The sequence below is a fragment of the Leuresthes tenuis genome, unplaced genomic scaffold, assembly GCF_036924035.1.
Source record: "Leuresthes tenuis unplaced genomic scaffold, fLeuTen1.0.hap1 SCAF_17, whole genome shotgun sequence".
Taxonomy (NCBI): domain Eukaryota; kingdom Metazoa; phylum Chordata; class Actinopteri; order Atheriniformes; family Atherinopsidae; genus Leuresthes; species Leuresthes tenuis.
This window is the reverse complement of record NW_027325371.1, coordinates 23854198-23880211: the sequence shown is the minus strand read 5'-3', so window position 1 is coordinate 23880211 and position 26014 is coordinate 23854198. Positions and strand designations below refer to the sequence as shown.

Here is a 26014-nt window from a genome sequence, read left to right as displayed (position 1 = left end):
TGCAAGAAGGTTTGAATGTCAAACTAAAGTTCAAATATATTAACAAAAGCGGGAGGAGAGGTCTTTGGATGAAAGTGGTTGAAAATTTCAAACCATAATGTATAAAATGCGGTGAAAAAAAAGGTGTGATAGAACACTAAAAGGTGGAGCGGAAGTGTTCGGCTGCAAGAAGGTGTGAATGTCCGACTATATTTGGTGAAAAGCAGGTGAAGCAAGGTCTGAATGCCCAACCTTACATCATCAAAAGCATGATCAGAGTTGTTTGGCTGCAAGAAGGCCATAGTTTGCCAAAAGCGGGTAAGGTGCGAATGTCCGACTAAATATCAACAAAATTTGGGGCGGAGGTTTTCGGATGCAAGTGGGTGTGAATATCCCACCATACAAGTATGGTGGAGAGGAAGCTGTGAATAGCCGACCATAGTTTGGGAAAAGCGGGTAAGAAAAGGTTTGAATGCCCGAACATACACCATCAAAAGAGGGAGCGGAGGTGTTCCGCTGTACGAAGGTGTGAATGTCCGACCATACTTGGTAAAAAGCGGGTAAGAAAAGGTTAAAATACCCGACTGTACACAATCAATAGCGGGAGCGGATGTGTTCGGCTACAAGAAGGTGTGACAGTCCAACCATGGTTTGTAAAAAGCGGGTAAGAAAAGGTGCGAATGTCCGACAATGTATGATCAAAAGAGAGAGCGGAGGTTTTCGGATACACGAAGGTTTGAATGTCCTACCATAGTTTGTAAATAGCGGGTAAGAAAAGGTTCGAATGCCCGACTATACACCATAAAAAGCGGGAGCGGAGGTGTTCCGCTGTAAGACGGTGTGAATGTCCGACCATAGTTGGTAAAAAGCGGGTAAGAAAAGGTTAAAATACCCGACTGTACACAATCAATAGCGGGAGCGGAGTTGTTCGGCTACAAGAAGGTGTGAAAGTCCGACCATGGTTTGTAAAAAGCAGTTAAGAAAAGGTTCGAATATCCAACCAAACATAATCAAAAGCGGGAGCAGAGCTGTTCGACTGCAAGTAGGTGTGAATGTCCAGCCATAATTACTCACAAACGGGGGAAGAAAAGGTAGTATTGCCAGACCATACATGATCAAAACAGGGAGCGGAGGTTCAGCTGCAAGGTGTGAATGTCTGACTATAGTTTGTAAAAATCGGGTAAGACAAGGTGCGAATGCCCAACAATGTATGATCAAAAGAGAGAGCGGAGGTGTTCGGCTGGAAGGTCTGAATGTCCAACCATAATTTGTAAAAACCGGGTAAGAAAAGGCTCGAAAACCCGACTATACATCATCAAAAGCGGGAGCGGAGGTGTTCAGCTGCAAGAAGGTGTGAATGTTCGACTAAAGTTTGTAAAAAGCTGGTAAGACAAGGAGCGATGTCCCGACATTGTATGATCAAAAGCGGGAGCGGAGGTGTCCAGCTGTGAGTAGGTGTGAATGTCCGACCATAATTGCTGAAAAATGTGTTAGAAAAGGTAAGAATACTGGACCATACATCATCAAAAGCGGGAGAGGTGGTGTTCGGCTGCAAGAAGGTGTGAAAGTCCGACAATGGTTTGTAAAAAGCGGGTAAAAAAAGGTTCGAATGCCCGAATATACATCATCAAAAGCGGAAGCGGAGGTGTTCGGATGCAAGAAGGTGTGAACGTCCGACCAAAGTTTGTAAAAAGCAGTGAAAAGCGAGAAAAAGCATTTCGTGAGTTCTGCATGATTTGGGATTTTGCTTATAAAATGCATTACTTCACTCAAACTATGTTAAAACTGATTTGTCCTTCATATTTACCATGTCTAGAAATATTTAAACAAAAAAACAACGTTGTACTTTGCAGTAAAAGAAAGAGCAAATCTAAAGTTTCAGGAATCCGAGTATAAGCCTGCTTTCATGAGTTCTGCACGATTTCGGATTTTGCTATAAAATGAATTGCTTTGCTCAAACCAAGTTAAAACTGCTTTGTCCTTCCATATTCATCAAAGTCTAGATCGACTTCAACAAAGAAAAACATTGGACTTTGCAGTAGAAGAAGTTGAAATCCATCTACACATTGATAAATAAGAAGGACAAAGCAGTTCCCACTTGCCCATAAGAAAATAAGCTTATTCTCGGATTCTGATCCTTCAGTGTTGCTCTTTCTTCTACTGCAAAATACAATGTTGTTCTTTGTTGAAGTTGATCTAGACATTGATAAACATGAAGGAAAAAGCAGTTTTAACTTGGTTTGAGTGAATGAATTCATTTTATACATAAAATCCGAAATCGTGCAGAACTCATGAAAATAAGCTTATTCTCGGATTCCTAAAACTTTTGATTGGCTCTTTCTTTTACTGCAAAGTACAACGTTGTTTTTTTGTTTAAATCTATCGAGACATTGATAAATATGAAGGTAAAAGCCGTTTTAACATAGTGTGAGTGAAGGAATTGATTTTATAGATAAAATCCCAAATCATGCAGAACTCCTCAAAAGGGGCGTATGGCTTAATCACAAGTGTGGTTCTTTCTCATTCAGGGTAGTATGAGGAAGTTTATGCTTGAAATATATGTAGAAATGGGTACATATGAAATACAAAGCAGTGTTAACTTAGTTTGAGTGAAGGAATTCATTTTATACATAAAATCCCAAATCATGCAGAACGTATGAAAAGAAGCTTATTCTCGGATTCCTGATCCTTCAGTTTTGCTCTTTCTTCTACTGCAAAATACAATGTTGTTCTTTGTTGAAGTCGATCTAGACATTGATAAATATGAAGGAAAAAGCAGTTTTAACTTGGTTTGAGTGAATGAATTCATTTTATACATAAAATCCGAAATCGTGCAGAACTCGTGAAAATAAGCTTATTCTCGGATTCCTAAAACTTTTGATTTGCTCTTTCTTTTATTGCAAAGTACAACGTTGTTTTTTGTTTAAATCTATCGAGACATTGATAAATATGAAGGTAAAAGCCGTTTTAACATAGTTTGAGTGAAGGAATTAATTTTATAGATAAAATCCCAAATCATGCGGAACTCCTCAAAAGGGAGGTATGGCTTAATCACAAGTGTGGCTCTTTCTCATTCAGGGTAATATGAGGAAGTTTATGCTTGAAATATATGTAGAAATGGGTACATATGAAGGACAAAGCAGTGTTAACTTAGTTTGCGTGAAGAAATTCATTTTATACATAAAATCCGAAATCGTGCAGAACTCATGAAAATAAGCTTATTCTCGGATTCCTAAAACTTTTGATTTGCACTTTCTTTTACTGCAAAGTACAACGTTGTTTTTTGTTGAAATCTATCTAGACATTGATAAATACCAGCCGAAACTCTGCTGCCGCTTTTGATAATTTATGGTTGGGCATTCTTACCTTTTCTTACCCGCTTTTTACAAATTATGAACTTACATTCACACCTACTTGCAGTCGAACACCTTCTCATGTGCGGTTGGGCTTTCGCACCTTTTCTTACCCATTTTTCAGTAATTATTGGTGGACATTCAGACCTTCTTGCAGCCGAAAACCTCCGCTCCTCTTTTGATCATACATTGTCGGGCATTCACACCTTGTCTTACCCGCTTTTTACAAACTTTAGTCGGACATTCAAACCTTCTTGCAGCTGAACCACCTCCGCTCCCTGTTTTGATCATATATGGTCTGGCAATAGTACCTTTTCTTACCCGTTTGTGAGTAATTATGGCTGGACATTCACACCTACTTGCAGCCGAAAAACCACCTCTACCGCTTTTGATGATGTATTGTCCGGCATTCTAGTCTTTTCTATCACATTTTTCAGCAATTATGATCTGACATTCACACCTACTTGCAGTCGAACAGCTCTGCTCCCGCTTTTGATTATGTTCGGTTGGATATTCAAACCTTTTCTTAACTGCTTTTTACAAACTTTGGTTGGACGTTCACACCTTCTTGCAGCCGAACACCCCCGCTTCCGCTTTTGATGGTATATATTCGGGTATTCGAACCTTCTCTTACCCGCTTTTTACAAACCATGGTTGGACTTTCATACCTTCTTGTAGCTGAACAACTCCACTCCTGCTTTTGATGATTTATGGTTGGACATTCGCATCTTTTCCTACCCATTTTTCAGTAATTATGGGTGGATATTCACATCTTCTTGCAGCTGAACACCTCCTCTCCCGCTAATGATCATGTAAGGTTTGATATTCGAAAATGTTCTTTCATGTTTTAAAGCAATTATTAATGGACATTCACACCTACTTGCAGCCGAACACCACCTCTCCCGCTTTTGATGATGTATGGACCGGCATTCTTACCTTTTCTAACACATTTTTCAGCAATTATGGTTGGAGAATCACACCTACTCACAGCCGAACAACTCCGCTACCGCATTTGATGGTGTATAGTCGGGATTTCTCACCCTTTCTCATCAGCTTTTTGCAAATTATTCTCTGACATTCACACCTACTTGCAGTCGAACAGCTCTGCTCCCACTTTTGATTATGTTTGGTTAGATATTCGAACCTTTTCTTAACTGCTTTTTTACAAACTTTGGTCGGATGTTCACACCTTCTTGCAGCCGAACACCTTCGCTCCCTCTTTTGTTGGTGTATGTTCGGGCATTCGAACCTTTTCTTACCCGCTTTTTACAAACCAGGGTCGGACTTTCACACCTTTTAGTAGCCGAACAACTCCGCTCCCGCTATTGATTGTGTACAGTCGGGTATTTTAACCTTTTCTTACCCGCTTTTTACCAACTATGGTCGGACATTCACACCTTCGTACAGCGGAACACCTCCGCTCCCTCTTTTGATGGTGTATGTTCGGGTATTCAAACCTTTTCTTACCCGCTTTTTCCAATCTATGGTCGGCTATTCACAGCTTCCTCTCCACCATACTTGTATGGTTGGATATTCACACCCACTTGCATCCGAAGACCTCTGCCCCAAATTTTGTTGATATTTAGTCGGACATTCGCACCTTACCCGCTTTTGGCAAACTATGGCCTTCTTGCAGCCAAACACCTCTGATCTCGCTTTTGATGATGTAAGGTTGGGCATTCAGACCTTGCTTCACCTGCTTTTCACCAAATATAGTCGGATATTCACACCTTCTTGCAGCCAAACACTTCCGCTCCACCTTTTAGTGTTCTATCACACCTTTTTTTCACCGCATTATATACATTATGGTTGGAAATTTTCAACCACTCTCATCCGAAGACCTCTCCTCCCGCTTTCTTTAATATATTTGAACTTTAGTCGGACATTCAAACCTTCTTGCAGCTGAACCACCTCCGCTCCCTGTTTTGATCATATATGGTCTGGCAATACTACCTTTTCTTACCCGTTTGTGAGTAATTATGGCTGGACATTCACACCTACTTGCAGCCGAACACAACCTCTCTCGCTTTTGATGATGTATGGACCGGCATTTTTACCTATTCTAACACATTTTTCAGCAATTATGGTCGGAGATTCACACCTACTCACAGCCGAACAACTCCGCTCCCGCATTTGATGATGTATAGTCGGGCATTCTCACCCTTTCTCATCAGCTTTTTGCAAATTATGATCTGACATTCACACCTACTTCCAGTCAAACAGCTCTGCTCCCGCTTTTGATTATGTTTGGTTAGATATTCGAACCTTTTCTTAACTGCTTTTTACAAACTTTGGTCGGACGTTCACAATATCTTGCAGCCGAACACCTCCGCTTCCGCTTTTGATGGTGTATATTCGGGCATACGAACCTTTTCTTACCCGCTTTTTACAAACCAAGGTCGGACTTTCACACCTTCTCTTAGCTGAACAACTCCGTTCCCTCTTTTGATTGTGTACAGTCAGGTAATTTAACCTTTTCTTACCCGCTTTTTACCATCTATGGTTGGACATTCACACCGTCTTACAGCGGAACACCTCCGCTCCCTCTTTTGATGATGTATGGTTAGGCATTCGCACCTTTTCTTACCCATTTTTCAGTAATTATGGGTAGACATTCGGACCTTCTTGCAGCTGAACACCTCCTCTCCCGCTTATGATCATGTGCAGTTTGATATTCGAAAATTTTCTTTCATGTTTTCTAGCAATTATTGATGGACATTCAGACCGTCTTGCAGCTGAACACCTCCGCTCCCACTTTTGATGGTGTATAGTCGGGCTTTCGAGCCTTTTCTTCCCCGGTTTTTACAAATTATGGTTGGACATTCAGACCTTCTTGCAGCCGAAAACCTCCACTCCCTCTTATGATCATACATTGTCGGGCATTCGCACCTTTTCTTACCCGCTTTTTACAAACCATGGTCGGACTTTCACACCTTTTAGTAGCCGAACAACTCCGCTCCCGCTATTGATTGTGTACAGTCGGGTATTTTAACCTTTTCTTACCCGCTTTTTACCAACTATGGTTGGACATTCACACCTTCTTACAGCAGAACACCTCCGCTCCCTGTTTTGATTATGTATGGTTTGACATTCGCACCTTCTCTCACCCGCCTTTTACTATGGTCGGCCATTCACAGCTTCCTCTCCACCATACTTGTATGGTGGGATATACACACCCACTTGCATCCGAAGACCTCCGCCCCCACTTTTGTTGATATTTAATCGGTCATTCGCACCTTACCCGCTTTTGGCAAACTATGGCCTTCTTGCAGCCAAACACCTCTGATCTCGCTTTTGATGATGTAAGGTTGGGCATTCAGACCTTGCTTCACCTGCTTTTCACCAAATATAGTCGGACATTCACACCCACTTGCATCCGAAGACCTCCGCCCCAAATTTTGTTGATATTTAGTCGGACATTCGCACCTTACCCGCTTTTGGCAAACTATGGCCTTCTTGCAGCCAAACACCTCTGATCTCGCTTTTGATGATGTAAGGTTGGGCATTCAGACCTTGCTTCACCTGCTTTTCACCAAATATAGTCGGACATTCACACCTTCTTGCAGCCGAACACTTCCGCTCCACCTTTTAGTGTTCTATCAGACCTTTTTTTCACCGCATTTTATACATTATGGTTGGAAATTTTCAACCACTCTCATCCGATGACCTCTCCTCCCGCTTTTGTTAATATATTTGAACTTTAGTCGGACATTCAAACCTTCTTGCAGCTGAACCACCTCCGCTCCCTGTTTTGATCATATATGGTCTGGCAATACTACCTTTTCTTACCCGTTTGTGAGTAATTATGGCTGGACATTCACACCTACTTGCAGCCGAACACAACCTCTCTCGCTTTTGATGATGTATGGATCGGCATTCTTACCTTTTCTAACACATTTTTCAGCAATTATGGTCGGAGATTCACACCTACTCACAGCCGAACAACTCCGCTCCCGCATTTGATGGTGTATAGTCGGGCATTCTCAACCCTTTCTCATCAGCTTTTTGCAAATTATGATCTGACATTCACACCTACTTGCAGTCGAACAGCTCTGCTCCCGCTTTTGATTATGTATGGTTGGATATTCGAACCTTTTCTTAACTGCTTTTTACAAACTTTGGTTGGACGTTCACACCTTCTTGTAGCCGAACACATGCACTCCTGCTTTTGATGATGTATGGTTGGGCATTCGCACCTTTTTTTTACCCATTTTTCAGGTATTATGGGTGGACATTCACACCTTCTTGCAGCTGAACACCTCCTCTCCCACTTATGATCATGTGTGGTTTGATTTTCGAAAATTTTCTTTCATGTTTTCTAGCAATTATTGATGGACATTTAGACCTTCTTGCAGCTGAACATCACCTCTCCCGCTTTTGATTATGTATGGACCGGCATTTTTACCTTTTCTAACACATTTTTCAGCAATTATGGTTGGAGATTCACACCTACTCACAGCCGAACAACTCCGCTACCGCATTTGATGGTGTATAGTCGGGCATTCTCACCCTTTCTCATCAGCTTTTTGCAAATTATGATCTGACATTCACACCTACTTCCAGTCGAACAGCTCTGCTCCCGCTTTTGATTATGTTTGGTTAGATATTCGAACCTTTTCTTAACTGCTTTTTACAAACTTTGGTCGGACGTTCACAATATCTTGCAGCCGAACACCTCCGCTTCCGCTTTTGATGGTGTATATTCGGGCATACGAACCTTTTCTTACCCGCTTTTTACAAACCAAGGTCGGACTTTCACACCTTCTCTTAGCTGAACAACTCCGCTCCCTCTTTTGATTGTGTACAGTCGGGTAATTTAACCTTTTCTTACCCGCTTTTTACCAACTATGGTCGGACATTCACACCGTCTTACAGCGGAACACCTCCGCTCCCTCTTTTGATGATGTATGGTTAGGCATTCGCACCTTTTCTTACCCATTTTTCAGTAATTATGGGTAGACATTCACACCTTCTTGCAGCTGAACACCTCCTCTCCCGCTTATGATCATGTGCAGTTTGATATTGGAAAATTTTCTTTCATGTTTTCTAGCAATTATTGATGGACATTCAGACCGTCTTGCAGCTGAACACCTCCGCTCCCACTTTTGATGGTGTATAGTCGGGCTTTCGAGCGAATGCCCAACAATGTATGATCAAAAGAGAGAGCGGAGGTGTTCGGCTGCAAGGTCTGAATGTCCAACCATAATTTGTAAAAACCGGGTAAGAAAAGGCTCGAAAGCCCGACTATACATCATCAAAAGCGGGAGCGGAGGTGTTCAGCTGCAAGAAGGTGTGAATGTTGGACTAAAGTTTGTAAAAAGCTGGTAAGACAAGGAGCGATGTCCCGACATTGTATGATCAAAAGCGGGAGCGGAGGTGTTCAGCTGTGAGTAGGTGTGAATGTCCGACCATAATTGCTGAAAAATGTGTTAGAAAAGGTAAGAATACTGGACCATACATCATCAAAAGCGGGAGAGGTGGTGTTCGGCTGCAAGAAGGTGTGAAAGTCCGACAATGGTTTGTAAAAAGCGGGTAAAAAAAGGTTCGAATGCCCGAATATACATCATCAAAAGCGGAAGCGGAGGTGTTCGGATGCAAGAAGGTGTGAACGTCCGACCAAAGTTTGTAAAAAGCAGTGAAAAGCGAGAAAAAGCATTTCGTGAGTTCTGCATGATTTGGGATTTTGCTTATAAAATGCATTACTTCACTCAAACTATGTTAAAACTGATTTGTCCTTCATATTTACCATGTCTAGAAATATTTAAACAAAAAAACAACGTTGTACTTTGCAGTAAAAGAAAGAGCAAATCTAAAGTTTCAGGAATCCGAGTATAAGCCTGCTTTCATGAGTTCCGCACGATTTCGGATTTTGCTATAAAATGAATTGCTTTGCTCAAACCAAGTTAAAACTGCTTTGTCCTTCCATATTCATCAAAGTCTAGATCGACTTCAACAAAGAAAAACATTGGACTTTGCAGTAGAAGAAGTTGAAATCCATCTACACATTGATAAATATGAAGGACAAAGCAGTTCCCACTTGCCCATAAGAAAATAAGCTTATTCTCGGATTCTGATCCTTCAGTGTTGCTCTTTCTTCTACTGCAAAATACAATGTTGTTCTTTGTTGAAGTTGATCTAGACATTGATAAACATGAAGGAAAAAGCAGTTTTAACTTGGTTTGAGTGAATGAATTCATTTTATACATAAAATCCGAAATCGTGCAGAACTCATGAAAATAAGCTTATTCTCGGATTCCTAAAACTTTTGATTTGCTCTTTCTTTTACTGCAAAGTACAACGTTGTTTTTTTGTTTAAATCTATCGAGACATTGATAAATATGAAGGTAAAAGCCGTTTTAACATAGTTTGAGTGAAGGAATTGATTTTATAGATAAAATCCCAAATCATGCAGAACTCCTCAAAAGGGGCGTATGGCTTAATCACAAGTGTGGCTCTTTCTCATTCAGGGTAGTATGAGGAAGTTTATGCTTGAAATATATGTAGAAATGGGTACATATGAAGGACAAAGCAGTGTTAACTTAGTTTGAGTGAAGGAATTAATTTTATACATAAAATCCCAAATCATGCAGAACGTATGAAAAGAAGCTTATTCTCGGATTCCTGATCCTTCAGTTTTGCTCTTTCTTCTACTGCAAAATACAATGTTGTTCTTTGTTGAAGTCGATCTAGACATTAATAAATATGAAGGAAAAAGCAGTTTTAACTTGGTTTGAGTGAATGAATTCATTTTATACATAAAATCCGAAATCGTGCAGAACTCATGAAAATAAGCTTATTCTCGGATTCCTAAAACTTTTGATTTGCTCTTTCTTTTATTGCAAAGTACAACGTTGTTTTTGTTTAAATCTATCGAGACATTGATAAATATGAAGGTAAAAGCCGTTTTAACATAGTTTGAGTGAAGGAATTAATTTTATAGATAAAATCCCAAACCATGCAGAACTCCTCAAAAGGGGCGTATGGCTTAATCACAAGTGTTGATCTTTCTCATTCTGGGTAGTATGAGGAAGTTTATGCTTGAAATATATGTAGAAATGGGTACATATGAAGTACAAAGCAGTGTTAACTTAGTTTGCGTGAAGGAATTCATTTTATACATAAAATCCGAAATCGTGCAGAACTCATGAAAATAAGCTTATTCTCGGATTCCTAAAACTTTTGATTTGCACTTTCTTTTACTGCAAAGTACAACGTTGTTATTTGTTGAAATCTATCTAGACATTGATAAATACCAGCCGAAACTCTGCTGCCGCTTTTGATAATTTATGGTTGGGCATTCTTACCTTTTCTTACCCGCTTTTTACAAATTATGAACTTACATTCACACCTACTTGCAGTCGAACACCTTCTCATGTGCGGTTGGGCTTTCGCACCTTTTCTTACCCATTTTTCAGTAATTATGGGTGGACATTCAGACCTTCTTGCAGCCGAAAACCTCCGCTCCTCTTTTGATCATACATTGTCGGGCATTCACACCTTGTCTTACCCGCTTTTTACAAACTTTAGTCGGACATTCAAACCTTCTTGCAGCTGAACCACCTCCGCTCCCTGTTTTGATCATATATGGTCTGGCAATAGTACCTTTTCTTACCCGTTTGTGAGTAATTATGGCTGGACATTCACACCTACTTGCAGCCGAAAAACCACCTCTCCCGCTTTTGATGATGTATTGTCCGGCATTCTAGTCTTTTTTATCACATTTTTCAGCAATTATGATCTGACATTCACACCTACTTGCAGTCGAACAGCTCTGCTCCCGCTTTTGATTATGTTCAGTTGGATATTCAAACCTTTTCTTAACTGCTTTTTACAAACTTTGGTCGGACGTTCACACCTTCTTGCAGCCGAACACCCCCGCTTCCGCTTTTGATGGTATATATTCGGGTATTCGAACCTTCTCTTACCCGCTTTTTACAAACCATGGTTGGACTTTCATACCTTCTTGTAGCTGAACAACTCCACTCCTGCTTTTGATGATTTATGGTTGGACATTCGCATCTTTTCCTACCCATTTTTCAGTAATTATGGGTGGATATTCACATCTTCTTGCAGCTGAACACCTCCGCTCCCTCTTTTGTTGGTGTATGTTCGGGCATTCGAACCTTTTCTTACCCGCTTTTTACAAACCAGGGTCGGACTTTCACACCTTTTAGTAGCCGAACAACTCCGCTCCCGCTATTGATTGTGTACAGTCGGGTATTTTAACCTTTTCTTACCCGCTTTTTACCAACTATGGTCGGACATTCACACCTTCGTACAGCGGAACACCTCCGCTCCCTCTTTTGATGGTGTATGTTCGGGTATTCAAACCTTTTCTTACCCGCTTTTTCCAATCTATGGTCGGCTATTCACAGCTTCCTCTCCACCATACTTGTATGGTTGGATATTCACACCCACTTGCATCCGAAGACCTCTGCCCCAAATTTGGTTGATATTTAGTCGGACATTCGCACCTTACCCGCTTTTGGCAAACTATGGCCTTCTTGCAGCCAAACACCTCTGATCTCGCTTTTGATGATGTAAGGTTGGGCATTCAGACCTTGCTTCACCTGCTTTTCACCAAATATAGTCGGATATTCACACCTTCTTGCAGCCAAACACTTCCGCTCCACCTTTTAGTGTTCTATCACACCTTTTTTTCACCGCATTATATACATTATGGTTGGAAATTTTCAACCACTCTCATCCGAAGACCTCTCCTCCCGCTTTCTTTAATATATTTGAACTTTAGTCGGACATTCAAACCTTCTTGCAGCTGAACCACCTCCGCTCCCTGTTTTGATCATATATGGTCTGGCAATACTACCTTTTCTTACCCGTTTGTGAGTAATTATGGCTGGACATTCACACCTACTTGCAGCCGAACACAACCTCTCTCGCTTTTGATGATGTATGGACCGGCATTTTTACCTATTCTAACACATTTTTCAGCAATTATGGTCGGAGATTCACACCTACTCACAGCCGAACAACTCCGCTCCCGCATTTGATGATGTATAGTCGGGCATTCTCACCCTTTCTCATCAGCTTTTTGCAAATTATGATCTGACATTCACACCTACTTCCAGTCGAACAGCTCTGCTCCCGCTTTTGATTATGTTTGGTTAGATATTCGAACCTTTTCTTAACTGCTTTTTACAAACTTTGGTCGGACGTTCACAATATCTTGCAGCCGAACACCTCCGCTTCCGCTTTTGATGGTGTATATTCGGGCATACGAACCTTTTCTTACCCGCTTTTTACAAACCAAGGTCGGACTTTCACACCTTCTCTTAGCTGAACAACTCCATTCCCTCTTTTGATTGTGTACAGTCGGGTAATTTAACCTTTTCTTACCCGCTTTTTACCATCTATGGTTGGACATTCACACCGTCTTACAGCGGAACACCTCCGCTCCCTCTTTTGATGATGTATGGTTAGGCATTCGCACCTTTTCTTACCCATTTTTCAGTAATTATGGGTAGACATTCGGACCTTCTTGCAGCTGAACACCTCCTCTCCCGCTTATGATCATGTGCAGTTTGATATTCGAAAATTTTCTTTCATGTTTTCTAGCAATTATTGATGGACATTCAGACCGTCTTGCAGCTGAACACCTCCGCTCCCACTTTTGATGGTGTATAGTCGGGCTTTCGAGCCTTTTCTTCCCCGGTTTTTACAAATTATGGTTGGACATTCAGACCTTCTTGCAGCCGAAAACCTCCACTCCCTCTTATGATCATACATTGTCGGGCATTCGCACCTTTTCTTACCCGCTTTTTACAAACCATGGTCGGACTTTCACACCTTTTAGTAGCCGAACAACTCCGCTCCCGCTATTGATTGTCTACAGTCGGGTATTTTAACCTTTTCTTACCCGCTTTTTACCAACTATGGTTGGACATTCACACCTTCTTACAGCAGAACACCTCCGCTCCCTGTTTTGATTATGTATGGTTTGACATTCGCACCTTCTCTCACCCGCCTTTTACTATGGTCGGCCATTCACAGCTTCCTCTCCACCATACTTGTATGGTGGGATATTCACACCCACTTGCATCCGAAGAGCTCCGCTTCCGCTTTTGATGGGAACTGACAACATAAGAAGTCCGGACATACTTTGATAGTATATGAATAAGTGGGTAGCTACTGACAAGCATTAAGCATGTCACACAGCTCAAACATATAACATTTCAGGACACACCACACAGTTAACAACCACAGTGAAGCGTGCCAAAGCCCAAACATGTAACATTCAACAGGACACTTACACAACACATTCAAATCAAACAGTCAGACAACATACAAGAACATATACCCCAGCCGGCATTGCTCCCTGCCTATTTTCGTACAGCACACTATGTGTGCGCACACCTTTATTCACAAACTCTTCAACTTATACTCTTTTACCGAAGCTGCTACAGCTCGATTGGCCGAATACCCTTTGATCCTATTTCGGTGAATTTGACATCTGCCTTACATATAACAGATTAGCGGTTTAGCAGTTTTAATTTAGTTTGAGTGAAGGAATTCATTTTATAGCAAAATCCGAAATCGTGAAGAACTCATGAAAGTAAGCTTATTCTCGGATTCCTGAAACTTTAGATTTGCTCTTTCTTTTAATGCAAAGTACAACGTTGTTTTTTTTGTTTAAATCTTTCTAGACATGGTAAATATTAAGGACAAAGCAGTTTTCACATAGTTTGAGTGAAGGAATTCATTTTATAGATAAAATCCCAAGAGTCTGCTGAGAAAAGAGAGTGAATGCGAAGTAGACTTTAACACGGCTATGGGAGCGAGCCGAGTGTGGGCTAACCAGGAGAATTGCTTGAAAGAAACGCGACCCCGAATGAGCGGTCAGAACAAAGCCTCAATACGGGATTCTAGTGGTGTTTTTGTTGCTGCCTTGTCTTTTGCACAGAGTAAAAGACAAGGCAGCCATCGAATAGGGCCCGATTGTTCCTACTTGGTCAGCCGAGGAGCAAGGGGGGGGGGCAAGCGTCTCAACCAAGCAAAGCTCACCATGGGGAAGGTGGCTATGCCAACAAGCCTGATGCCCTGCTCCCGCAGTGACGGATAACCGTACTCTGGTTTCTCTTCATAACGTACAAGTCTTTCGCCTTTTACTAAAGATTTCTGTGGAGAGCAGCACTAATGAGTTGTTTCTATTTTTGGCAGGCTTTACCTTTGCGGGTGAAGCCCTTTCTGTCCGTGCAAAAGAAATCTTGTTACTGTGCAGAGTGACTTCTCTGAGTAGAGTCGCCTTACTTGTTGCGACTGTGCCGATGTTCGAAGCTGGAGTGCAAAGTTGTTGCTTGAATGGTGCTGGAGCGTGCGGGAGTGCAAAGTTATACCATTTAAAAGGGCTGAAGAGTGCTCAGTGCAGCGGGTGGGCGACACTCTGGCCACCTTGAAAACCGAGGTTACATCCACTACCAGGGGCAGCCCAAGTTCTGCCGCAAGTGTGGTGAGCATGGGCACCTGGTTGAGGCTTGTACCAAGGTGTTATGTGGGAAGAGCAGAGAAATTGGGCAAACTTTTGGAGAGTGTCCAAATGGCAGGAAATGTAATCTCTGTGGAGAATTATATCACCTCTTCAGAGATTGCCCTAAATCTTTTGCCAACAAATTAAAGACGGTAAAGCCACAGTCAAGCCAACAAAGAGAAGGACCAAAGGTGGCAGTTGGTGAACAAAGTGAAGAGGTTGACCCAATAAATTCAAACTTCCCGCCAAAAGCTTGGATTGGAATTGAGGAGCAAAAAGGGGAGGGGCCTGTAGAGGCCTCACCACTCAGTGTTGAAGTCTGTGAGAATTCACAGGCAGAGGGTGGAGCTACGCTAAATGAGGAGGAAGAGCAGACAGGTGAGTCTAGTGAAGATACTCACCTCCCCGAAGGTCAACAGAAGGTCAATTTGTTGATAGGCATTCATTTATTTCTTCACTTCTGATGAAGTTTCAACAATAAACAACAAACTTTGTATTATTAGAAAGAACCAGAATCATTCTTCAGGAATCCGAAAATAAGCTCTATTTTATGAGTTATGCACGAATTCGGATTCTCCTATAAAACGAATTCATTAACTCAAACCAAGTTAAGACTGCTTTGTCCTTCATATTTATTCATGTCTAATCAAGTTTCAACGATAAACAACGTTGTACTTTGTAGAATGAGAAAGAACTTCTTCAGCAATAAGCATCTCTCGACATATGACGAAGTACAGATTTTGCTAAAAAATTAATTCCTTCTATCAGCCTGACTTAATACTGTTTGTCCTCCTTATTTATCCACTTCAAATCAAGTTTCAACAAATAAAAAAAAGTTGTAGTTTGAGAAAGTACAACTTAATCTTCAGCAATCACTATAAAAAAGAGGTGCAAATGCCAACCATACATACCTACAAGGTGGAGCGGAAGTATTCAGCTGCAAGTAGGTGTGAATGTTCGACTATAATTTGTAAAAAGCGGGTAAGAAAAGGTTCGAATTCCCGACTATATATTAACAAAAGCGGGAGGAGAGGTCTTCGGATTAGAGTGGGTGAGAATTTCCAACCATAATCTATAAAATACGGTGAAAAAAAATATGTGAATGCCTCATAGAACACTAAAAGCGGAAGTGTTCGGCTGCAAGAAGGTGTGAATGTCCGACTATATTTGGTGAAAAGCAGGTGAAGCAAGGTCTGAATGCCCAACCTTACATCATCAAAAGCAAGATCAGAGTTGTTTGGCTGCAAGAAGGCCATAGTTTGCCAAAAGCGGGTAAGGTGCGAATGTCCGACTAAATATCAACAAAATTTGGGGCGGAGGTCTTCGGATGCAAGTGGGTGTGAATATCCCACCATACAAGTATGGTGGGTGGAGAGGAAGCTGTGAATAGCCGACCATATTTTGGAAAAAGCGGGTAAGAAAAGGTTTGAATGCCCGAACATACACCATCAAAAGAGGGAGCGGAGGTGTTCCGCTGTACAAAGGTGTGAATGTCCAACCATACTTGGTAAAAAGCGGGTAAGAAAAGGTTAATATACCCGACTGTACACAATCAATAGCGGGAGCGGATGTGTTCGGCTACAAGAAGGTGTGAAAGTCCGACCATGGTTTGTAAAAAGCAGTTAAGAAAAGGTTCGAATATCCAACCAAACATAATCAAAAGCGGGAGCAGAGCTGTTCGACTGCAAGTAGGTGTGAATGTCCAGCCATAATTACTCACAAACGGGGGAAGAAAAGGTAGTATTGCCAGACCATACATGATCAAAACAGGGAGCGGAGGTTCAGCTGCAAGGTGTGAATGTCTGACTATAGTTTGTAAAAAGCGGGTAAGACAAGGTGCGAATGCCCGACAATGTATGATCAAAAGAGAGAGCGGAGGTGTTCGGCTGCAAAGTCTGAATGTCCAACCATAATTTGTAAAAACCGGGTAAGAAAAGACTCGAAAGCCCGACTATACATCATCAAAAGCGGGAGCGGAGGTGTTCAGCTGCAAGAAGGTGTGAATGTTCGACTAAAGTTTGTAAAAAGCTGGTAAGACAAGGAGCGATGTCCCGACATTGTATGATCAAAAGCGGGAGCGGAGGTGTCCAGCTGTGAGTAGGTGTGAATGTCCGACCATAATTGCTGAAAAATGTGTTAGAAAAGGTAAGAATACTGGACCATACATCATCAAAAGCGGGAGAGGTGGTGTTCGGCTGCAAGAAGGTGTGAAAGTCCAACAATGGTTTGTAAAAAGCGGGTAATAAAAGGTTCGAATGCCCGAATATACATCATCAAAAGCGGAAGCGGAGGTGTTCGGATGCAAGAAGGTGTGAACGTCCGACCAAAGTTTGTAAAAAGCAGTGAAAAGCGAGAAAAAGCTTTTCGTGAGTTTTGCATGATTTGGGATTTTGCTTATAAAATGCATTACTTCACTCAAACTATGTTAAAACTGATTTGTCCTTCATATTTACCATGTCTAGAAAGATTTAAACAAAAAAACAACGTTGTACTTTGCAGTAAAAGAAAGAGCAAATCTAAAGTTTCAGGAATCCGAGTATAAGCCTGCTTTCATGAGTTCTGCACGATTTCGGATTTTGCTATAAAATGAATTGCTTTGCTCAAACCAAGTTAAAACTGCTTTGTCCTTCCATATTCATCAATGTCTAGATCGACTTCAACAAAGAAAAATATTGGACTTTGCAGTAGAAGAAGTTCAAATCCATCTACACATTGATAAATACGAAGGACAAAGCAGTTCCCACTTGCCCATAAGAAAATAAGCTTATTCTCGGATTCCTGATCCTTCAGTTTTGCTCTTTCTTCTACTGCAAAATACAATGTTGTTCTTTGTTGAAGTCGATCTAGACATTGATAAATATGAAGGAAAAAGCAGTTTTAACTTGGTTTGAGTGAATGAATTCATTTTATACATAAGATCCGAAATCGTGCAGAACTCATGAAAATAAGCTTATTCTCGGATTCCTAAAACTTTTGATTTGCTCTTTCTTTTATTGCAAAGTACAACGTTGTTTTTTTTTGTTTAAATCTATCGAGACATTGATAAATATGAAGGTAAAAGCCGTTTTAACATAGTTTGAGTGAAGGAATTAATTTTATAGATAAAATCCCAAACCATGCAGAACTCCTCAAAAGGGGCGTATGGCTTAATCACAAGTGTGGCTCTTTCTCATTCAGGGTAGTATGAGGAAGTTTATGCTTGAAAGATATGTAGAAATGGGTACATATGAAGGACAAAGCAGTGTTAACTTAGTTTGAGTGAAGGAATTCATTTTATACATAAAATCCCAAATCATGCAGAACGTATTAAAAGAAGCTTATTCTCGGATTCCTGATCCTTCAGTTTTGCTCTTTCTTCTACTGCAAAATACAATGTTGTTCTTTGTTGAAGTCGATCTAGACATTGATAAATATGAAGGAAAAAGCAGTTTTAACTTGGTTTGAGTGAATGAATTCATTTTATACATAAAATCCGAAATCGTGCAGAACTCATGAAAATAAGCTTATTCTCGGATTCCTAAAACTTTTGATTTGCTCTTTCTTTTATTGCAAAGTACAACGTTGTTTTTTTGTTTAAATCTATCGAGACATTGATAAATATGAAGGTAAAAGCCGTTTTAACATAGTTTGAGTGAAGGAATTAATTTTATAGATAAAATCCCAAACCATGCAGAACTCCTCAAAAGGGGCGTATGGCTTAATCACAAGTGTGGCTCTTTCTCATTCAGGGTAGTATGAGGAAGTTTATGCTTGAAATATATGTAGAAATGGGTACATATGAAGGACAAAGCAGTGTTAACTTAGTTTGCGTGAAGGAATTCATTTTATACATAAAATCCGAAATCGTGCAGAACTCATGAAAATAAGCTTATTCTCGGATTCCTAAAACTTTTGATTTGCACTTTCTTTTACTGCAAAGTACAACGTTGTTTTTTGTTGAAATCTATCTAGACATTGATAAATACCAGTCGAAACTCTGCTGCCGCTTTTGATAATTTATGGTTGGGCATTCTTACCTTTTCTTACCTGCTTTTTACAAATTATGATCTTACATTCACACCTACTTGCAGTCGAACACCTTCTCATCCACTTATGATCATGTGCGGTTGGGCTTTCGCACCTTTTCTTACCCATTTTTCAGTAATTATGGGTGGACATTCAGACCTTCTTGCAGCCGAAAACCTCCACTCCTCTTTTGATCATACATTGTCGGGAATTCACACCTTGTCTTACCCGCTTTTTACAAACTTTAGTCGGACATTCAAACCTTCTTGTAGCTGAACCACCTCCGCTCCCTGTTTTGATCATATATGGTCTGGCAATAGTACCTTTTCTTACCCGTTTGTGAGTAATTATGGCTGGACATTCACACCTACTTGCAGCCGAACACAACCTCTCCCGCTTTTGGTGATATATGGTCCGGCATTCTTACCTTTTCTAACACATTTTTCAGCAATTATGGTTGTAGAATCACACCTACTCACAGCCGAACAACTCCGCTCCCACATTTGATAGTGTATAGTCGGGCATTCTCACCCTTTCTCAACAGCTTTTTGCAAATTATGATCTGATATTCACACCTACTTGCAGTCGAACAGCTCTGCTCCCGCTTTTGATTATGTTTGGTTGGATATTCGAACATTTTCTTAACTGCTTTTTACAAACTTTGGTCGGACGTTCACACCGTCTTGCAGCCGAACACCTCCGCTTCCGCTTTTGATGGTATATAGTCGGGCATTCGAGCCTTTTCTTACCCGCCTATTACTTACTATGGTTGGACATTCAAACCTTCTTGTAGCCGAACACATCCGCTCCTGCTTTTGATGATGTATTATTTGGCATTTGCACCTTTTCTTACCCATTTTTCATTAATTTTTGGTCGGATATTCAGACCTTCTTGCACCTGAACACCTCTGCTCCCGCTTTTGATGGTGTATAGTCGGGCTTTCGAGCCTTTTCTTCCCCGATTTTTACAAATTGTGGTTGGACATTCAGACCTTGCAGCCGAAAACCTCCGCTCCTTCTTTTGATCATGTGTGGTCTGGAAATACTACCTTTTCTTCCCCCGTTTGTGAGTGATTATGGCTGGACATTCACACCTACTTGCAGCCGAAAAACCACCTCTCCCGCTTTTGATGATGTATTGTCCGGCATTCTAGTCTTTTCTATCACATTTTTCAGCAATTATGATCTGACATTCACACCTACTTGCAGTCGAACAGCTCTGCTCCCGCTTTTGATTATGTTCGGTTGGATATTCAAACCTTTTCTTAACTGCTTTGTACAAACTTTGGTCGGACGTTCACACCTTCTTGCAGCCGAACACCCCCGCTTCCGCTTTTGATGGTATATATTCGGGTATTCGAACCTTCTCTTACCCGCTTTTTACAAACCATGGTTGGACTTTCATACCTTCTTGTAGCTGAACAACTCCACTCCTGCTTTTGATGATTTATGGTTGGACATTCGCATCTTTTCCTACCCATTTTTCAGTAATTATGGGTGGATATTCACACCTTCTTGCAGCTGAACACCTCCTCTCCCGCTAATGATCATGTAAGGTTTGATATTCGAAAATTTTCTTTCATGTTTTAAAGCAATTATTGATGGACATTCACACCTACTTGCAGCCGAACACCACCTCTCCCGCTTTTGATGATGTATGGACCGGCATTCTTACCTTTTCTAACACATTTTTCAGCAATTATGGTTGGAGAATCACACCTACTCACAGCCGAACAACTCCGCTACCGCATTTGATGGTGTATAGTCGGGCATTCTCACCCTTTCTCATCAGCTTTTTGCAAATTATTCTCTGACATTCACACCTACTTGCAGTCGAACAGCTCTGCTCCCGCTTTTGATTGTGTTTGGTTAGATATTCGAACCTTTTCTTAACTGCTTTTTCACAAACTTTGGTCGGACGTTCACACCTTCTTGCAGCCGAACACCTACGCTTCCGGTTTTGATAGTGTATATTCGGGCATACAAACCTTTTCTTACCCGCTTTTTACAAACCATGGTCGGACTTTCACACCTTCTCTTAGCTGAACAACTCCGCTGCCTCTTTTGATTGTGTACAGTCGGGTATTTTAACCTTTTCTTACCCGCTTTTTACCAACTATGATCGGATATTCACACCGTCTTACAGCGGAACACCTCCGCTACCTCTTTTGATGGTGTATGTTCGGGCATTCGAACCTTTTCTTACCCGCTTTTTAAAACCAGGGTCGGACTTTCACACCTTTTAGTAGCCGAACAACTCCACTCCCGCTATTGATTGTGTACAGTCGGGTATTTTAACCTTTTCTTACCCGCTTTTTACCAACTATGGTCGGACATTCACACCTTCTTACAGCGGAACACCTCCGCTCCCTCTTTTGATGGTGTATGTTTGGGCATTCGAACCTTTTCTTATCCGCTTTTTACAAACCATGGTTGGACTTTCACACCTTCTTGTAGCCGAACACATCCGCTCCCGCTATTGATTGTGTACAGTCGGGTATTTTAACCTTTTCTTACCCGCTTTTTACCAAGTATGGTCGGATATTCACACCTCCGTACAGCGGAACACCTCCGCTCCCTCTTTTGATGGTGTATGTTCGGGCATTCAAACCTTTTCTTACCCGCTTTTTCCAAACTATGGTCGGCTATTCACAGCTTCCTCTCCACCATACTTGTATGGTGGGATATTCACACCCACTTGCATCCAAAAACCTCCGCCCCAAATTTTGTTGATATTTAGTCGGACATTCGCACCTTACCCGCTTTTGGCAAACTATGGCCTTCTTGCAGCCAAACACCTCTGATCTCGCTTTTGATGGTGTAAGGTTGGGCATTCAGACCTTGCTTCACCTGCTTTTCACCAAATATAGTTGGACATTCACACCTTCTTGCAGCCGAACACTTCCGCTCCACCTTTTAGTGTTCTATCACACTTTTTTTTTACCGCATTTTATACATTATGGTTGGAAATTTTCAACCACTTTCATCCGAAGACCTCTCCTCCCACTTTTGTTAATATATTTGAACTTTAGTTTGACATTCAAACCTTCTTGCAGCTGAACCACCTCCGCTCCCTGTTTTGATCATATATGGTCTGGCAATACTACCTTTTCTTACCCGTTTGTGAGTAATTATGGCTGGACATTCACACCTACTTGCAGCCGAACACAACCTCTCTCGCTTTTGATGATGTATGGACCGGCATTTTTACTCTTTCTCATCAGCTTTTTGCAAATTATGATCTGACATTCACACCTACTTGCAGTCGAACAGCTCTGCTCCCGCTTTTCATTATGTATGGTTGGATATTCAAACCTTTTCTTAACTGCTTCTTACAAACTTTGGTTGGACGTTCACACCTTCTTGTAGCCGAACACTTCCACTCCTGCTTTTGATGATGTATGGTTGGGCATTCACACCTTTTTTTTGCCCATTTTTCAGGTATTATGGGTGGACATTCACACCTTCTTGCAGCTGAACACCTCCTATCCCACTTATGATCATGTGTGGTTTGATTTTCGAAAATTTTCTTTCATGTTTTCTAGCAATTATTGATGGACATTTAGACCTTCTTGCAGCTGATCACCACCTCTCCCGATTTTGATGATGTATGGACCGGCATTTTTACCTTTTCTAACACATTTTTCAGCAATTATGGTTGGAGATTCACACCTACTCACAGCCGAACAACTCCGCTACCGCATTTGATGGTGTATAGTCGGGCATTCTCACCCTTTCTCATCAGCTTTTTGCAAATTATGATCTGACATTCACACCTACTTCCAGTCGAACAGCTCTGCTCCCGCTTTTGATTATGTTTGGTTAGATATTCGAACCTTTTCTTAACTGCTTTTTACAAACTTTGGTCGGACGTTCACAATATCTTGCAGCCGAACACCTCCGCTTCCGCTTTTGATGGTGTATATTCGGGCATACGAACCTTTTCTTACCCGCTTTTTACAAACCAAGGTCGGACTTTCACACCTTCTCTTAGCTGAACAACTCCGCTCCCTCTTTTGATTGTGTACAGTCGGGTAATTTAACCTTTTCTTACCCGCTTTTTACCATCTATGGTCGGACATTCACACCGTCTTACAGCGGAACACCTCCGCTTCCTCTTTTGATGATGTATGGTTAGGCATTCGCACCTTTTCTTACCCATTTTTCAGTAATTATGGGTAGACATTCACACCTTCTTGCAGCTGAACACCTCCTCTCCCGCTTATGATCATGTGCAGTTTGATATTCGAAAATTTTCTTTCATGTTTTCTAGCAATTATTGATGGACATTCAGACCGTCTTGCAGCTGAACACCTCCGCTCCCACTTTTGATGGTGTATAGTCGGGCTTTCGAGCCTTTTCTTCCCCGGTTTTTACAAATTATGGTTGGACATTCAGACCTTCTTGCAGCCGAAAACCTCCACTCCCTCTTTTGATCATACATTGTCGGGCATTCGCACCTTTTCTTACCCGCTTTTTACAAACCATGGTCGGACTTTCACACCTTTTAGTAGCCGAACAACTCCGCTCCCGCTATTGATTGTGTACAGTCGGGTATTTTAACCTTTTCTTACCCGCTTTTTACCAACTATGGTTGGACATTCACACCTTCTTACAGCAGAACACCTCCGCTCCCTGTTTTGATTATGTATGGTTTGACATTTGCACCTTCTCTCACCCGCCTTTTACTATGGTCGGCCATTCACAGCTTCCTCTCCACCATACTTGTATGGTGGGATATTCACACCCACTTGCATCCGAAGACCTCCGCCCCCACTTTTGTTGATATTTAGTCGGTCATTCGCACCTTACCCGCTTTTGGCAAACTATGGCCTTCTTGCAGCCAAACACCTCTGATCTCGCTTTTGATGATGTAAGGTTGGGCATTCAGACCTTGCTTCACCTGCTTTTCACCAAATATAGTCGGACATTCACACCCACTTGCATCCGAAGACCTCCGCCCCAAATTTTGTTGATATTTAGTCGGACATTCGCACCTTACCCGCTTTTGGCAAACTATGGCCTTCTTGCAGCCAAACACCTCTGATCTCGCTTTTGATGATGTAAGGTTGGGCATTCAGACCTTGCTTCACCTGCTTTTCACCAAATATAGTTGGACATTCACACCTTCTTGCAGCCGAACACTTCCGCTCCACCTTTTAGTGTTCTATCACACCTTTTTTTCACCGCATTTTATACATTATGGTTGGAAATTTTCAACCACTCTCATCCGAAGACCTCTCCTCCCGCTTTTGTTAATATATTTGAACTTTAGTCGGACATTCAAACCTTCTTGCAGCTGAACCACCTCCGCTCCCTGTTTTGATCATATATGGTCTGGCAATACTACCTTTTCTTACCCGTTTGTGAGTAATTATGGCTGGACATTCACACCTACTTGCAGCCGAACACAACCTCTCTCGCTTTTGATGATGTATGGACCGGCATTCTTACCTTTTCTAACACATTTTTCAGCAATTATGGTCGGAGATTCACACCTACTCACAGCCGAACAACTCCGCTCCCGCATTTGATGGTGTATAGTCGGGCATTCTCACCCTTTCTCATCAGCTTTTTGCAAATTATGATCTGACATTCACACCTACTTGCAGTCGAACAGCTCTGCTCCCGCTTTTGATTATGTATGGTAGGATATTCGAACCTTTTCTTAACTGCTTTTTACAAACTTTGGTTGGACGTTCACACCTTCTTGTAGCCGAACACATGCACTCCTGCTTTTGATGATGTATGGTTGGGCATTCGCACCTTTTTTTTACCCATTTTTCAGGTATTATGGGTGGACATTCACACCTTCTTGCAGCTGAACACCTCCTCTCCCACTTATGATCATGTGTGGTTTGATTTTCGAAAATTTTCTTTCATGTTTTCTAGCAATTATTGATGGACATTTAGACCTTCTTGCAGCTGAACACCACCTCTCCCGATTTTGATTATGTATGGACCGGCATTTTTACCTTTTCGAACACATTTCTAAATTGAGAAAGGAAATTATTTTAGAGGAAGCACTAGAGTTTAGATCCCACATTTGTTGATAGGCATTCATTTATTTCTTTACTTCTGATAAAAATGATAAGACTGACCTAAAGAATTGGAGGCCCATCACACTTTTAAACTTTGACTGTAAACTTTTTAGCAAGGTTTTAACGACACGGATGTCCTCTGTTTTAGAGGAGGTAATTCACCCAGACCAGGCTTGTGCCATCTCAGAGAGACAACTCACCGACAGCCTCGTACTGATTCGAGACATCATTGATTACGCTAGAGACAGAAACACCCGGCTTGTCATCTTAAATTTAGACTTTGAAAAAGCTCTTGATCGGGTCTCTCATCAATATCTCTTTCAGGTGTTGCAGCCATCGAATAGGGCCCGATTGTTCCTACTTGGTGAGATTTGCTTGGTTGAGACGCTTGCTCCCCCCCCTTGCTCCTCGGCTGACCAAGTAGGAACAATCGGGCCCTATTCGATGGCTGCCTTGTCTTTTACTCTGTGCAAAAGACAAGGCAGCCACAAACACCACGGGAACACCGTATTGAGGCTTTGTTCTGACCACTCATTCTGTGTCGCGTTTCTTTCAAGCAATTCTCCCGGTTAGCCCACACTCGGCTCGCTCCCAGAGCCGTGTTAAAGTCTACTTCGCATTCACTCTCTTTTCTCAGCAGATTAAAAGAAAGTTTCATCTTGGGCTCCCTGAAACTTCCATCCTGGACCGCTGTTTGCTTTTTCACAAGAGCAGAGAAGAGCGCACCGTTCCCAGCGGCACTGCAGTACTGGGTCGATGCTTGGAGTGAACGGAGCAAGCTTCTTTTTCAACTCCTATTCTTAAAAATCCATTTAATATGTAGTCCTCGTATAGAGGACATATTAAACTGATAAGAACAGATACTACACTTGATCTTAGCCAAAAGGCCGAGAAGCGATAACTGTCCACTGTTTCAGGTCCGAGGGCCCTTGCTTGCACAATGCGCACTTGTAGCAGTGTTCTTTTTATGGCCATAGGTGGCTAGAGTGTCACGTTGCACCTCCGCCCACCCGCTGCACTGAGCACTCTTCAGCCCTTTTAAATGGTATAACTTTGCACTCCCGCATGCTCCAGCAAGCACCATTCAAGCAACAACTTTGCACTCCAGCTTCGAACATCGGCACAATCGCAACAAGTAAGGCGACTCTACT

The 26014-nt window shown here is 41.6% G+C and overlaps 2 non-coding genes across 2 annotated transcripts; one reads left to right on the top strand and one right to left on the bottom strand.

The window, feature by feature from the left end:
• The first annotated feature begins 14414 nt into the window (after positions 1–14414).
• Positions 14415–14528, top strand: LOC140274176 (U5 spliceosomal RNA). The gene has a single exon (XR_011908153.1). It is a non-coding gene; the product is annotated as a U5 spliceosomal RNA (small nuclear RNA).
• An 11050-nt stretch (positions 14529–25578) lies between these two features.
• On the bottom strand, positions 25579–25762 carry LOC140274381 (U2 spliceosomal RNA). Its single transcript, XR_011908336.1, has one exon. It is a non-coding gene; the product is annotated as a U2 spliceosomal RNA (small nuclear RNA).
• Positions 25763–26014: the final 252 nt, after the last annotated feature.